Source organism: Canis lupus, chromosome X (assembly GCF_011100685.1).
Source record: "Canis lupus familiaris isolate Mischka breed German Shepherd chromosome X, alternate assembly UU_Cfam_GSD_1.0, whole genome shotgun sequence".
Lineage (NCBI taxonomy): Eukaryota > Metazoa > Chordata > Mammalia > Carnivora > Canidae > Canis > Canis lupus.
The window spans coordinates 121039398-121050423 of record NC_049260.1 but is presented as its reverse complement, the minus strand read 5'-3'; the positions used below and the strand labels follow the sequence as shown (position 1 = coordinate 121050423).

General features: G+C 39.0%; 1 pseudogene; it reads left to right on the top strand.

The window, feature by feature from the left end:
* The first annotated feature begins 1832 nt into the window (after window positions 1–1832).
* On the top strand, window positions 1833–2601 carry LOC100685898 (annotated as a pseudogene).
* The last annotated feature ends 8425 nt before the right edge of the window (window positions 2602–11026 follow it).

Here is an 11026-nt window from a genome sequence, read left to right as displayed (position 1 = left end):
CACATCCTCATCAATATCTAGTATTATCAGTCTTTTCATTTTTAACTATTCTGGTGAGTGTGTAGTAGTATCTCATTATGCTTTTCATTTTCATTTCCAAGATGACTAATGATATAGGCAATTTTTCATGTGCTTATTGGCCAAAAACAAATATTTTTGCCTATTTTCGGTTGTCTGTCTTTTTATTATTGAGTTGTAGAATTTCTTTACATATCCTGAATGCCAGTACCTTATCAAACATAAGTCTTTAAAAATAATTTCCCCCAGTATATATTTTACCCATTAATATTGCTAGCAGTGTCATTTGATAAGCAGAAGTTTTAAAATTTTATGAAGTCTAATTTATCAATTTCTCTCATTGCTTCTGTTTTCTGTATCCTGGCTAAGAAATTGCCTACCTCCAAGCAGCAAGAATATTCTTCTACAATTTCCCTTAAAAGATTTATGGTATTTCACTTTATGTGTAGGTCCCTGATCCAAGCCAAATTAATTTTTGTGTGTGATGTGAGGCTAGGTTCAAAGTTCACTTATTCATATGGATGGACAGTTCGTTTAATGCCATTTGTTGAAAATATTTTTCCTTTTTCATTAGGTTGCTTTGGCACTTTTGTCAAAAATAAAATGACTATATAAATGTGGATCTATTCTGAGATCTTTATTCTGTCACAGTGATATATTGGTCAATACTTATGCCAGTAACACACTATCTTGATTAATACAGCTTTACATAAAGGCTTGAAGTTAGGTAAAGGTTAATCCTCCAACCTTGCTTATATTTTTCAATATTGCTTCAGGTTTTCCAGATTCTTCACATTCCCACATAAATTCTAGAACTAGCTGGTTAATTTCTACCAATATGTAGTGTAGCTTGAACTAGAAGCATGGATACCACTTGGGATGCTATTGTGGTTGTCCACAGATAGGAAATATTCACTTGCATCAGTGCAGTGGTAAAGTGGAAATTAGTAGATGTATTCTAGAAATTATTGGGACTTAATGATTGGATATGAAGAGTGAAGAGACTTAGATTACTCTGATATTTCTCTCCTGGGTGGCCAAAAGGATGACATTTCCATGAAATATAAACCCTCTTTCATCTAGGAAGTATTTATTAAATGCATATTATGTAACAGAGCCTGTGCTTGGCACTGGGAACATAACAGAAGCAAAAACATACACGGTCCATACTGTACTGGAACATCTTGTGGATGAGAAAGACATTCATTAAATAATCAAACAGATGTAAATTTGCAACTAATGAAAGTGCTCTACAGTAAGCACATCTAGTACCTAGGTCTTGGTTTCTAATACCTTTCTCCAATAAAAAGAACCAAGAGGTCCTTGGTGAAACAGTTGCTTCTAGGATTGGGGTAGGAAATATATAAGATAAGCCAAGTATCTTGTAGCACCAGAAAGTAAAGTGCCAAAAGCATTAGCTTCAGGTGTACAACATAGTGATTCAGCAAGTTTATATATTATGCTGTGATCAGCACAGGTGTAGCTACCATCTGTCACCACACACTATTACAATGTCATCGACTATATTCCCTATGCTGTGTGTTTTATTCCTGTGGCTTATTCATTTCATAACTAGAAGTGGATACCTCCCACTTCTCTTTACCCATTTCGTCCATTCCCTAGGCCCCCTTTCCTCTGGCAACCATTAGTTTGTGTGTCAACTATATTCAAATAAAAAAATAAATACATAAATTTAAAAAATAAGTGCTAGTTCTATAAAGGGAAGGCAGGCTGCATGCTCTGTAAGCTAGTAGGCATTTTTGGATCCCCTCTCATCAGTCCTTACCATCACTTGTCAGTCCCCAGCTGCCAAAATGGTGGAGCAGATAGAGAGCAAGTATGCTTTTTAGGGAGCCTTGAACAGTGCAGGAGATAAACTGGTTGTAGTTGACTTTTCAGCCATGTGGTGTGGGCCTTGCAAAATAATCAAGTCTTTCTTTCATTCTCTCTCTGAGAAGTATTCCAATTGTGGTATCCATTGAAGTAGGTGTAGATGACTGTCAGGATGTTGCTTCAGAATGTGAGGTCAAATGCATGCCAACCTTCCAGTTTTTTGTTTTTTGTTTTAAAGAAGGAGAGAGGGATCCCTGGGTGGTGCAGCGGTTTGGCGCCTGCCTTTGGCCCAGGGCGCGATCCTGGAGACCCGGGATCGAGTCCCACGTCGGGCTCCCAGTGCATGGAGCCTGCTTCTCCCTCTGCCTGTGTCTCTGCCTCATTCTCTCTCTCTCTCTGTGACTATCACAAATAAATAAAAGAAATTAAAATAAAATAAAATAAAATAAAGAAGGAGAGAGAAGAGGGTGGGGGAAGAGCAGAGAAAGAGAGAGAGAGAGAGTATTAAGCAGGCTCGATGCCCAGCACAGAGCCCATCACAGGGTTTGATTTCACAATTCTGAGATCATGACCTGAGCCAAAATCAAGAGTTGGATGCTTAACCAACTGAGCCATCCAGTGGCCCCATCCTTCCAATTTTTAAAAAAGGGCTAATTGAATTCAAATTTTTAAAAAAGGAGACAAGAGGTGGGTGAATTTTCTGGAGCTAATAAGGAAAAACTTGAAGCCACCATTAATGAATTAATCTAATTATGTTCTCTGAAAACATAACCAGCCACTGGCTATTTAAAGCTTATAATTTTGTTTATCTACAAAAAGGAAAGATCAAGTATGAAGAATGTATACCAAACTACCATCTGATTATAAGTGACCATAAAATATTAATTTTACCCTTTAAAAAAAAGAAGTGCTAAAAAATGAAACAAAACAAAATCCCACTATGATGGAGCCTGTCAAAATGACACAGGAGTCAACTGAAAGACTTCCCAATGGCCAAAGTGGAATAACTTCAGCAACAAAATAAAGTAATATTAGAATATAACCCAAAGTATACAGTAAATATTCATGAGTCCACAGCGATATAAATAAATGATTGAATAAGTTAATAGATGAAGGAGAAGAGACAGCCTCTCATATACAAGAATTACAAATAAATTATATAGATATTACACACTAAAGGAAGGTAAGCATAACTCCTACTCCTTAAGTGAGGGCTACACATACTGATTTATTTACAAAGAGGACAGTATGGAAAGCAGGGTGGGGGAAGAATCATTTTACCATGTAAAAACCTAACAAGTACTACTTTAGCCAGGTGATCAAGGTCATAAATCATGTAGTATGCTGCCTTGATATGATGTGATGAAAATGGCATTTTACTTCTGTGTTTTTACTCCGAAAAATCATGACTCCAGTCTAATCATGAGAAAAACATCAGACAAATCCCAATAGAGGGGCATTCTACAAAATACTGGATGAGTCCTCCTCAAAACTGTCAAAGTCACCAAAAACAAGGGAAGTCTGAGAAGCTATCCAACAGGAAAATCCTATGGAAGCATTTATTTAGACACCTAAATATAGTGTGGTATTTTGGAACACAAGGATGTTGAGTAAAAAGTAAATAAACCTGAATAAATTACATATTTTAGTTAATTATGTATCCATCTTCATTCATTATTATAACTAAAATTCCACTGAAATGTAAGATGTTAATAATACGGAAACTGTGTGCAGGATGGAGTTATGTGGGAACTTTCTGTACTATCTGTTCAACTTTTCTATAAATCTAAAATTGTTCTAAGAGGGACACCTGGGTCGCTCAGTGGTTGAGCATCTGCCTTTGGCTCAGGGTGTGATCCTGGGGTCCTGGGATCAAGCCCTGATGAGGCTCCCCCCAAGGAACCTACTTCTCCCTCTGCCTGTGTCTCTGCCTTTCTCTGTGTCTCTCATAAATAAATAAATAAAATCTTAAAACTGTTCTAATAAATTAAGTTTATTGATTTTTCTAAAAGGTCTCTAAAGGAGAAGTGTATGGTCTGAGGGAGACTTGAGGACAGAGAAGGAAGCAATGGTGTGTTCAAGAAACAAAAATAAAATTATTGTGATTTAAGTAGCATGATCAGAGGTGAATATAGTGCAAGCTACAATGGAACTGATAGATAGGGGCCAGAATGTGCAAAGGTTTATAGGCCATACTAAGCATTTTTGTCTTTATCTTGAGAGCAATGATGTTAAGTAGCAGGGGATGAGAGATGGCACGAGGCAAAGGGAAAGGTGAAGGATGACACATTTTAATTTGGCCAACTGAGGGCCTAATACAGAATTTCTGAGGCTGGAACACTGGAATTGGGCAGGAGATCAATTTTAGATGTGGGATTTAAGGTGCCTGTGGGACATCCAAGTAGAGTGGTAAGGGTGGGGGGATGATGGTAACTTTATTGTTCTGACTTCAGAAAGGAATGAGAACAGACTACTTCTTTCAAAAATTTGGTGCTAAAAAAGAGAAGTTTGGGACAGTCACTGGCAGATTGGCAGGAATGAAAATTCAAGGGAGACAGAGATAGAAGAGAAAAGGGATAAGCAATAGAATAAAGTCTTGCCAGGCACCAAATTTAAATTCAATCATTAGGCATTACCATATTTGATGACTATATTCTCACCAACTTAATGGCGCCTGTGAATAGCTTACTCTGCACTTCATCATAGACATGGCCGTAGAGTGGCTAGGGCTTGTGATAGATGGGGAGGGTGTAAAAATCTGGGAGCTGGTTTGGCATTTACCTTATATCAATAATTACTATAGACATAATCAATACAGCCGCTCAGAGTGATGCTTCCAATGAAATAAGTATCTTCTCCAAAGTCAGTCCTGCGTCTACCTCAAGCAAAAAAATAAGCAGCTTTTGAATCCATTGCAGTCTTGTTTTTTGAGTGACTCCAGTTGGTTGGGTGGTAACTCATAGTTCATGGTGCAGCCAAGGAGCAGGCTTTGCTTATGGCTCCCCCGCTAAGCAAGATCTTTAATCCAACAGCGATCTAAAGCAACCCTTTCTCCACAACCTGCTCTGCTCTAGTCTTATCTATTTCCTTGCCTGCACTTCAGATCACCAAGCCAAGGACTTCCTTCCAGCAGCTAAAAACAAGGGAGCTATGACTCCCTGGCCCAACTCTTCCTATTCAGTTTGTGGCTAGTAGGCTAGGCTCTTAGAATTGACTTAGGCTGGGACAGGGGGTAATGGTAAACAGCTGCATGTGGCCACCTCTGAATGTATTCTGGGAAGTGCTGTGGGTCTAGCATTAGTCTTGCCTTCATTTACTGTAACTACCAGAGGACAAACTGCATTATCACAAACCATCCTGTCTGCACAGAAGCTTATTTTGCCTGTCCCCTTAGAGTTAGGCATAGTACCCACTATTTCAACTACACACCCAAGTGTGCCAGCCTGTTAACAAAAGCTCTTCCTATCCCTGTTCACTGTTAGATCCCAGACAGGGTCACAGCCTGCACTGGTACACACTCTTTGCCCTGCTCTGTTCTGTGCACAAATGTGATCCCCAGAGATGAAATAAAAAGTTTTATCCTCAAAGAGCATGAGCAATCATTTAAATACAAACAGAGCAGACATGTAAAGATCCAAGAAGAGCATGAACACAGACCTGCAGAGCTTACCAAGTACTCACATCATCTTACCTAATTCTCACAAAGCCCTGCATAATAAATCCTATTCTTATCATGCCCAAATTACAGAGAAGGCAACTGAGGTTCATTCAGAGAGATGAATCTCTTGGCCATGGTCAAGTTTTGTAAGTAGAAAATACAGGATTCAAATCTAGATCTGTTTGACTCTAAATTGTCTTCTTAATATCTTCTTAAGAACTCTGCAAGGCTGTCTTAAAAAACATCAACCTTGCCAGTAATTCCGACCATCAAAAACTGGTAGCAACACCTGCTACAGGATGAGGGCATGTGGCTGAGGTTTCTGGGAAGAGGATGCACTGGAAGAGTAGAAATATAGCCTGAATCCTATTACTGTTGGCAGATACATACCAGGCCTCAACAAAGCTGCTCTATTCCTCTATCTTGTCCAGGTTAATCCTGTCCTAGAAGATGTGGCATTTCATTGAATATGCCCTTTGCCTCTGTAACAAGATTCCCTTCATCTCCAAGCAGAAATGATGGATCAGCCTTCTGTTTGCTTCGCTGCTCACCTTTGAAAAGCCATCTCAGTTGAGCCAACTTTTGAATCATTTACAGGAAAATAGTTCTGCTGCTAAGACCTGCATTATGGCCTGACTTCAGCATGATGGTGGATAAATCTCCCTGGGTCTCAGCTTTTCCATTTGTAAAAGATAGATGTGTTGGGTTTCACTCCATCTAAGTTCCATCAATTGAGGAGGATAGATTTAGTCATTCGGTTAACCAACAAAAAATTATTGAGGACCTCCTGTGTGCCGGGCATACTGAGATACAAAGCATACAGTGATAAGACAGGAATGATCCTGGCCCTCATGGGGTTTAGCATCTGTAGAGAGAGGTGGCCATGTAGCAGGTACATCATAACATGTGATCATAGCATGAGGGCTAAGAGACCAGAGTGCCTAATTCTGCCTGGGGGATTGGATAAGTTTGCCTTTCTTACCATTACCTGGATAATTTCTATGCATCATTCATTCATTCACTTCCCAAGCATTTCCTGAGTGCCTGCTGAGTGTCAGGCACTGGAAATACAGTGAAGGTCAAGGTAGACAATGTTTTGGCCCTGTGGAGCTTACATTTAAGTAAAAAAGATGCACAATAAGCAAGTAAATGAATATACATACAGAGATAACTCAGACTGATGAGCCATAAGGAAGAAAGCTCAAGGCAATGTGTAGCTACTTTAGGTTGGCTAGTTCAGAGAAGGTCTCTCTGAGGAAATAACATTTGAGTTGAGAGTAATTAACAAGGAGTCAGTCATATAGTGACCTGAGAGGTAGAGCTTTTCAAACAAGTAGAAAAGTAAGCCCCAAAGCCCTATACTACTATACTGAGTTTGATCTGTTTAAGGAAAAAAAAAGGGAAAGGCCCATGGGTTTGGCATATGGGGAATGACAAGAGAGTGGCACGAAATGAGGTTGGAGTAGTAGATGAGGCTAGGTAACTCAGGGCCCTGGAGATCAGAATAAAAAGGGTGAATTTTATTCTGTCTGCAGGAAGCAACCATGGAAGGTATTAAAAGCAGGATAGTAAGGTGATTTGCATTTTTAAATCACTCTATATCAGATATATGATTTGCAAATATTTTCTCCCACTCGGTAGGTTACCTTTTCATTTTGATTGTTTCCTTTGTGATACAGCATTTAGTTTGATGTGATCCTACTTGTCTATTTTTGCTTTTATTGCCCATGCTTTGGTGTTATAGTCAATAACCATTGCCAAGGCCAATGTCAATAAGCTTTTTCCCTATGCTTTCTTCTAAGAGTTTTACAGTTTCAAGTCTTTAATCCATTGTGAGTTGATTTTTATGTATGATGTCAGAGTCCAGTTTTATTCTTTTGCACATAGTTCTCCAGTTTCCCCAATAGCATTTATTGTTAGACTATCTTTTCCCCATTGTGTATTCTTGACACCCTTGTCAAAAATAACCTGACTACGCACACACTCACCAGAATATTACTCAGCCATAAAAAGGATGAAACCTTGCCATTTTCAATTACATAGTTAGAGCTAGAAAGTAACTGTAAAGTGAAATAAGTCATCCAGATAAACACAAATACCATATGATCTCACTCATATGTGGTATTTAAGAAACAAAACAAATGAACAAACTAAGAAAAAAAAGACAAACAAACAAAAAAACCAGACTCTTAACTATACAGAACAAGCTGGTGGTTGCCAGAGGGGATTGGGTAGAGGGAGGAATGATTAGGTGAAGGGGATTAAGAGTGCACTTGTCTTGATGAGCACTAAAAAATATACAGAACTGTGATCATTATACTGTACACCTGAAACTAATATAACACTGCATGTTAGTTATACTTCAATAAAAGAAAGTCACTTGACCATGTATGCAAGGGTTTATTTCTGGGCTTTTTTTTTCTTTTCTATTACATTAGTCTATATGTCTGTCTTTATTCCAGCACCTCACTGTTTTAATTACTATAGCTTTGCAACATTTGAATTCAGGAAGTGTGATGCCTCCAGCTCTGTTGTTCTTATTTAAAATTGCTTTGACTGGGTCGCCTTGGTAGCTCAGTGGTTGGGCACCTGCCTTCGGCTCCGGCCGTGATCCCGGGATCCAGGATCAAGTCCCACATTGGGCTCCCTGCATGGAGCCTGCTTCTCCCTCTGCCTGTGTCTCTGCCTCCCTCTCAGTCTGTGTCTCTCATGAATAAATAAATAAATCTTTTTTAAAAAATAAAATAAAATAAAATTGCTTTGGCTATTCATGATCTCTTGTGGTTCTATATGAGTTTTAGGATTTTTTCTATTTCTTTAAAAAATGCCATTGGGATTTTGATAGAAATTATATTGAATCTGGATATCATTCTGGGTAGTATGAATATTTTAGCAAAATTAATTCTTTCAGTCCATAAACATGGATTGGTGTCTTTCTATTTATTTATGTGTTTTTAAAATTCTTTCATCAATGTTTTGTAGTTTAAGGCATACAAGTCTTTCACTTCCTTTCAAGTTTATTCCCACGTATTTTACTGTTTTTGATGTTAATATAAAAGGGGATGTTTTCTTGATTTCCTTTTCAGATGGGAGTGAATGGGTGACGGGCACTGGGGGTTATTCTGTATGTTAGTAAATTGAACACCAATAAAAAAAATAAACTAAAAAAAAAGATGGTTCATTGTTAGTGTATAGAAACATAACAGATTTTTGCACTTTGATTTTATATCCTACAACTTTACTGAATTTGTTTATTCTCCAAAAAATATAGACAAATGATCAACAGACACATGAAAAAGTACTTAACACCACTAATCATCAGAGAAATGCAAATCAAAACTGCAGTGAGATATCACCTCATATCTATCTGGATGTCTATTATCAAAAAAAAATGAAGACAAGTATTGGTGAGGATATAGAGAAACAATTGTTGGTGAGGATGCACACGTTGATGGAAATATAAATTGATGCAGCCACCATGGAAAACAGCATGGAGGCCCCTCAAAAAAATAAAAATAGAACTACCACGTGATACAACAATTCCACTTATAGGTATATCAAAGGAATTGAAATCAGGATCTCAAAGAGTTAGCTGCACTCTCATATTCACTGTAGCATTGTTCAAATAGCAAAACAGAAAAGCAACCTTCAATGCCCACTGACAGATGAATGGATAAAGAAAATGTGGTGTATACATATATATTATGGATATTATTCAGCCTTTAACAAGAAGAAAATTCTGCCATTTGCAACATGGATGACCCTGGAGGATATTATACTACATGAAATAAACTAGACACAGAAGAGCAAATACTACATGATGCCACTTATTTGGGGAATAAAATAGTCAAATTCATAGAATTACAGAGTAGAATGGTGATTTCCAGGGGCTGGGGGTAGCAGTGTTATTTATCAAAAGGTAGTTTCAGTTATACAAGATGAATAAGACCTAGAGATCTATTATTCAGCATAGTGCCTATAACTAACAATACTGTATTGTATACTTAATTTTCTAAGAGGGCAAACTTTATATTAAGCATTCTTATCACCATACATAAACAAATAATGCAGTAGGAAACTTTTGGTAGTAATGGATGTGTTTATGGTACAGACTGTAGTGAGAGTTTCAGTGTCAGCTCCAAAGCCACTAAAGTTATATACATAAGGGATCTCTGGGTGGCGCAGCGGTTTGGCGCCTGCCTTTGGCCCAGGGCGCGATCCTGGAGACCCGGGATCGAATCCCACATCGGGCTTCCTGCATGGAGCCCGCTTCTCCCTCTGCCTGTGTCTCTGCCTCTCTCTCTCTCTCTCTCTCTGTGACTATCATGAATAAATAAATAAAAATCTTTTTAAAAAAAGTTATATACATAAAATATGGACATTTTTTATATGTCAATAATACCTCAATAAAGAGACTCCTAACTCTGGGAAATGAACAAGGGGTAGTGGAAGGGGAGGTGGGCGGGGGGATGGGGTGACTGGGTGATGGGCACTAAGGGGGGGACTTGGCGGGATGAGCACTGGGTATTATACTATATGCTGGCAAATTGAACTCCAATAAAAAAAATAAACATAAAAAAATAAAGGTGGGAAAAAAGATACTCTAGTTGCTGAGCAAAGAAAAGATTGAGAGGCAAGGCAAGAGTGTCTTAGTCTGCTTATCTGCTGTCACAAAATAACATAGACTGAGTGCTCAAACAACAGACATTTATTTCTCACAGTTCTGGAGGCTGGAAAGTCCTAGATCATGGTGCCAGCACAGTTAAGTTTTTGGTGAAGGCCCTCTTTCTGGTTTACATTTAGCCACATCTTGCTGTGTCCACATATGGTTGAGAGCAGAGAAAGAGGAGGCAAGTTCTCTCTTGTCTCTTCTTGTAAGGGCACTGACCCTATCATGAGGTCTCCACCTTTATCCCATAATCACTCCCCAAAGGAGTGATCACATTGAGGGTTAGGGTTTTAACAGAGGAATTTTGGAAGGACAAAACATGCAGTCCATAACACAGAGAGACCAGTTACGGAGGGAAAGGTAACAGTGGCTTTAACAAGAATGTTCTCTGAAAGCTCAGTGAAGGGCTATGGACTTCCTCAGAGGCCTCCTGGCAGACCTGCTGCTACATCGCTATAGAAGTAGAGAGTGAGATACTTGCTGTGACAATCCCTACCCTCCCCACTAAGCTAAAGAGGTCCATCTGCAAGCAAGAAGATACATGGAATGGGGAGCCAAGAGGCAGGGTCTCTCTTCCCATAGTCACTCTAGCCTTGGCACCAGGTGTCCCTAAAAAGCCCCAGGATTTCTGCCTATTTTTACCATACCAATGCCACCTCAATGTCATTGTACTAGAAATGTACCAACTGGGTAACTTCTTCCTAAGATTCCTCCAGGAAGAAAGGCCTGAGGTTCCCCTCTTCTTGTCTCCTGATCACAGTCTAGAAGAGCCTGGCCTGGCAGATTGGCAGCTGGTCCCCACACAGGTATGACTTTTGTGTGTAAGGCACAGGGCTGGATGCTACCTC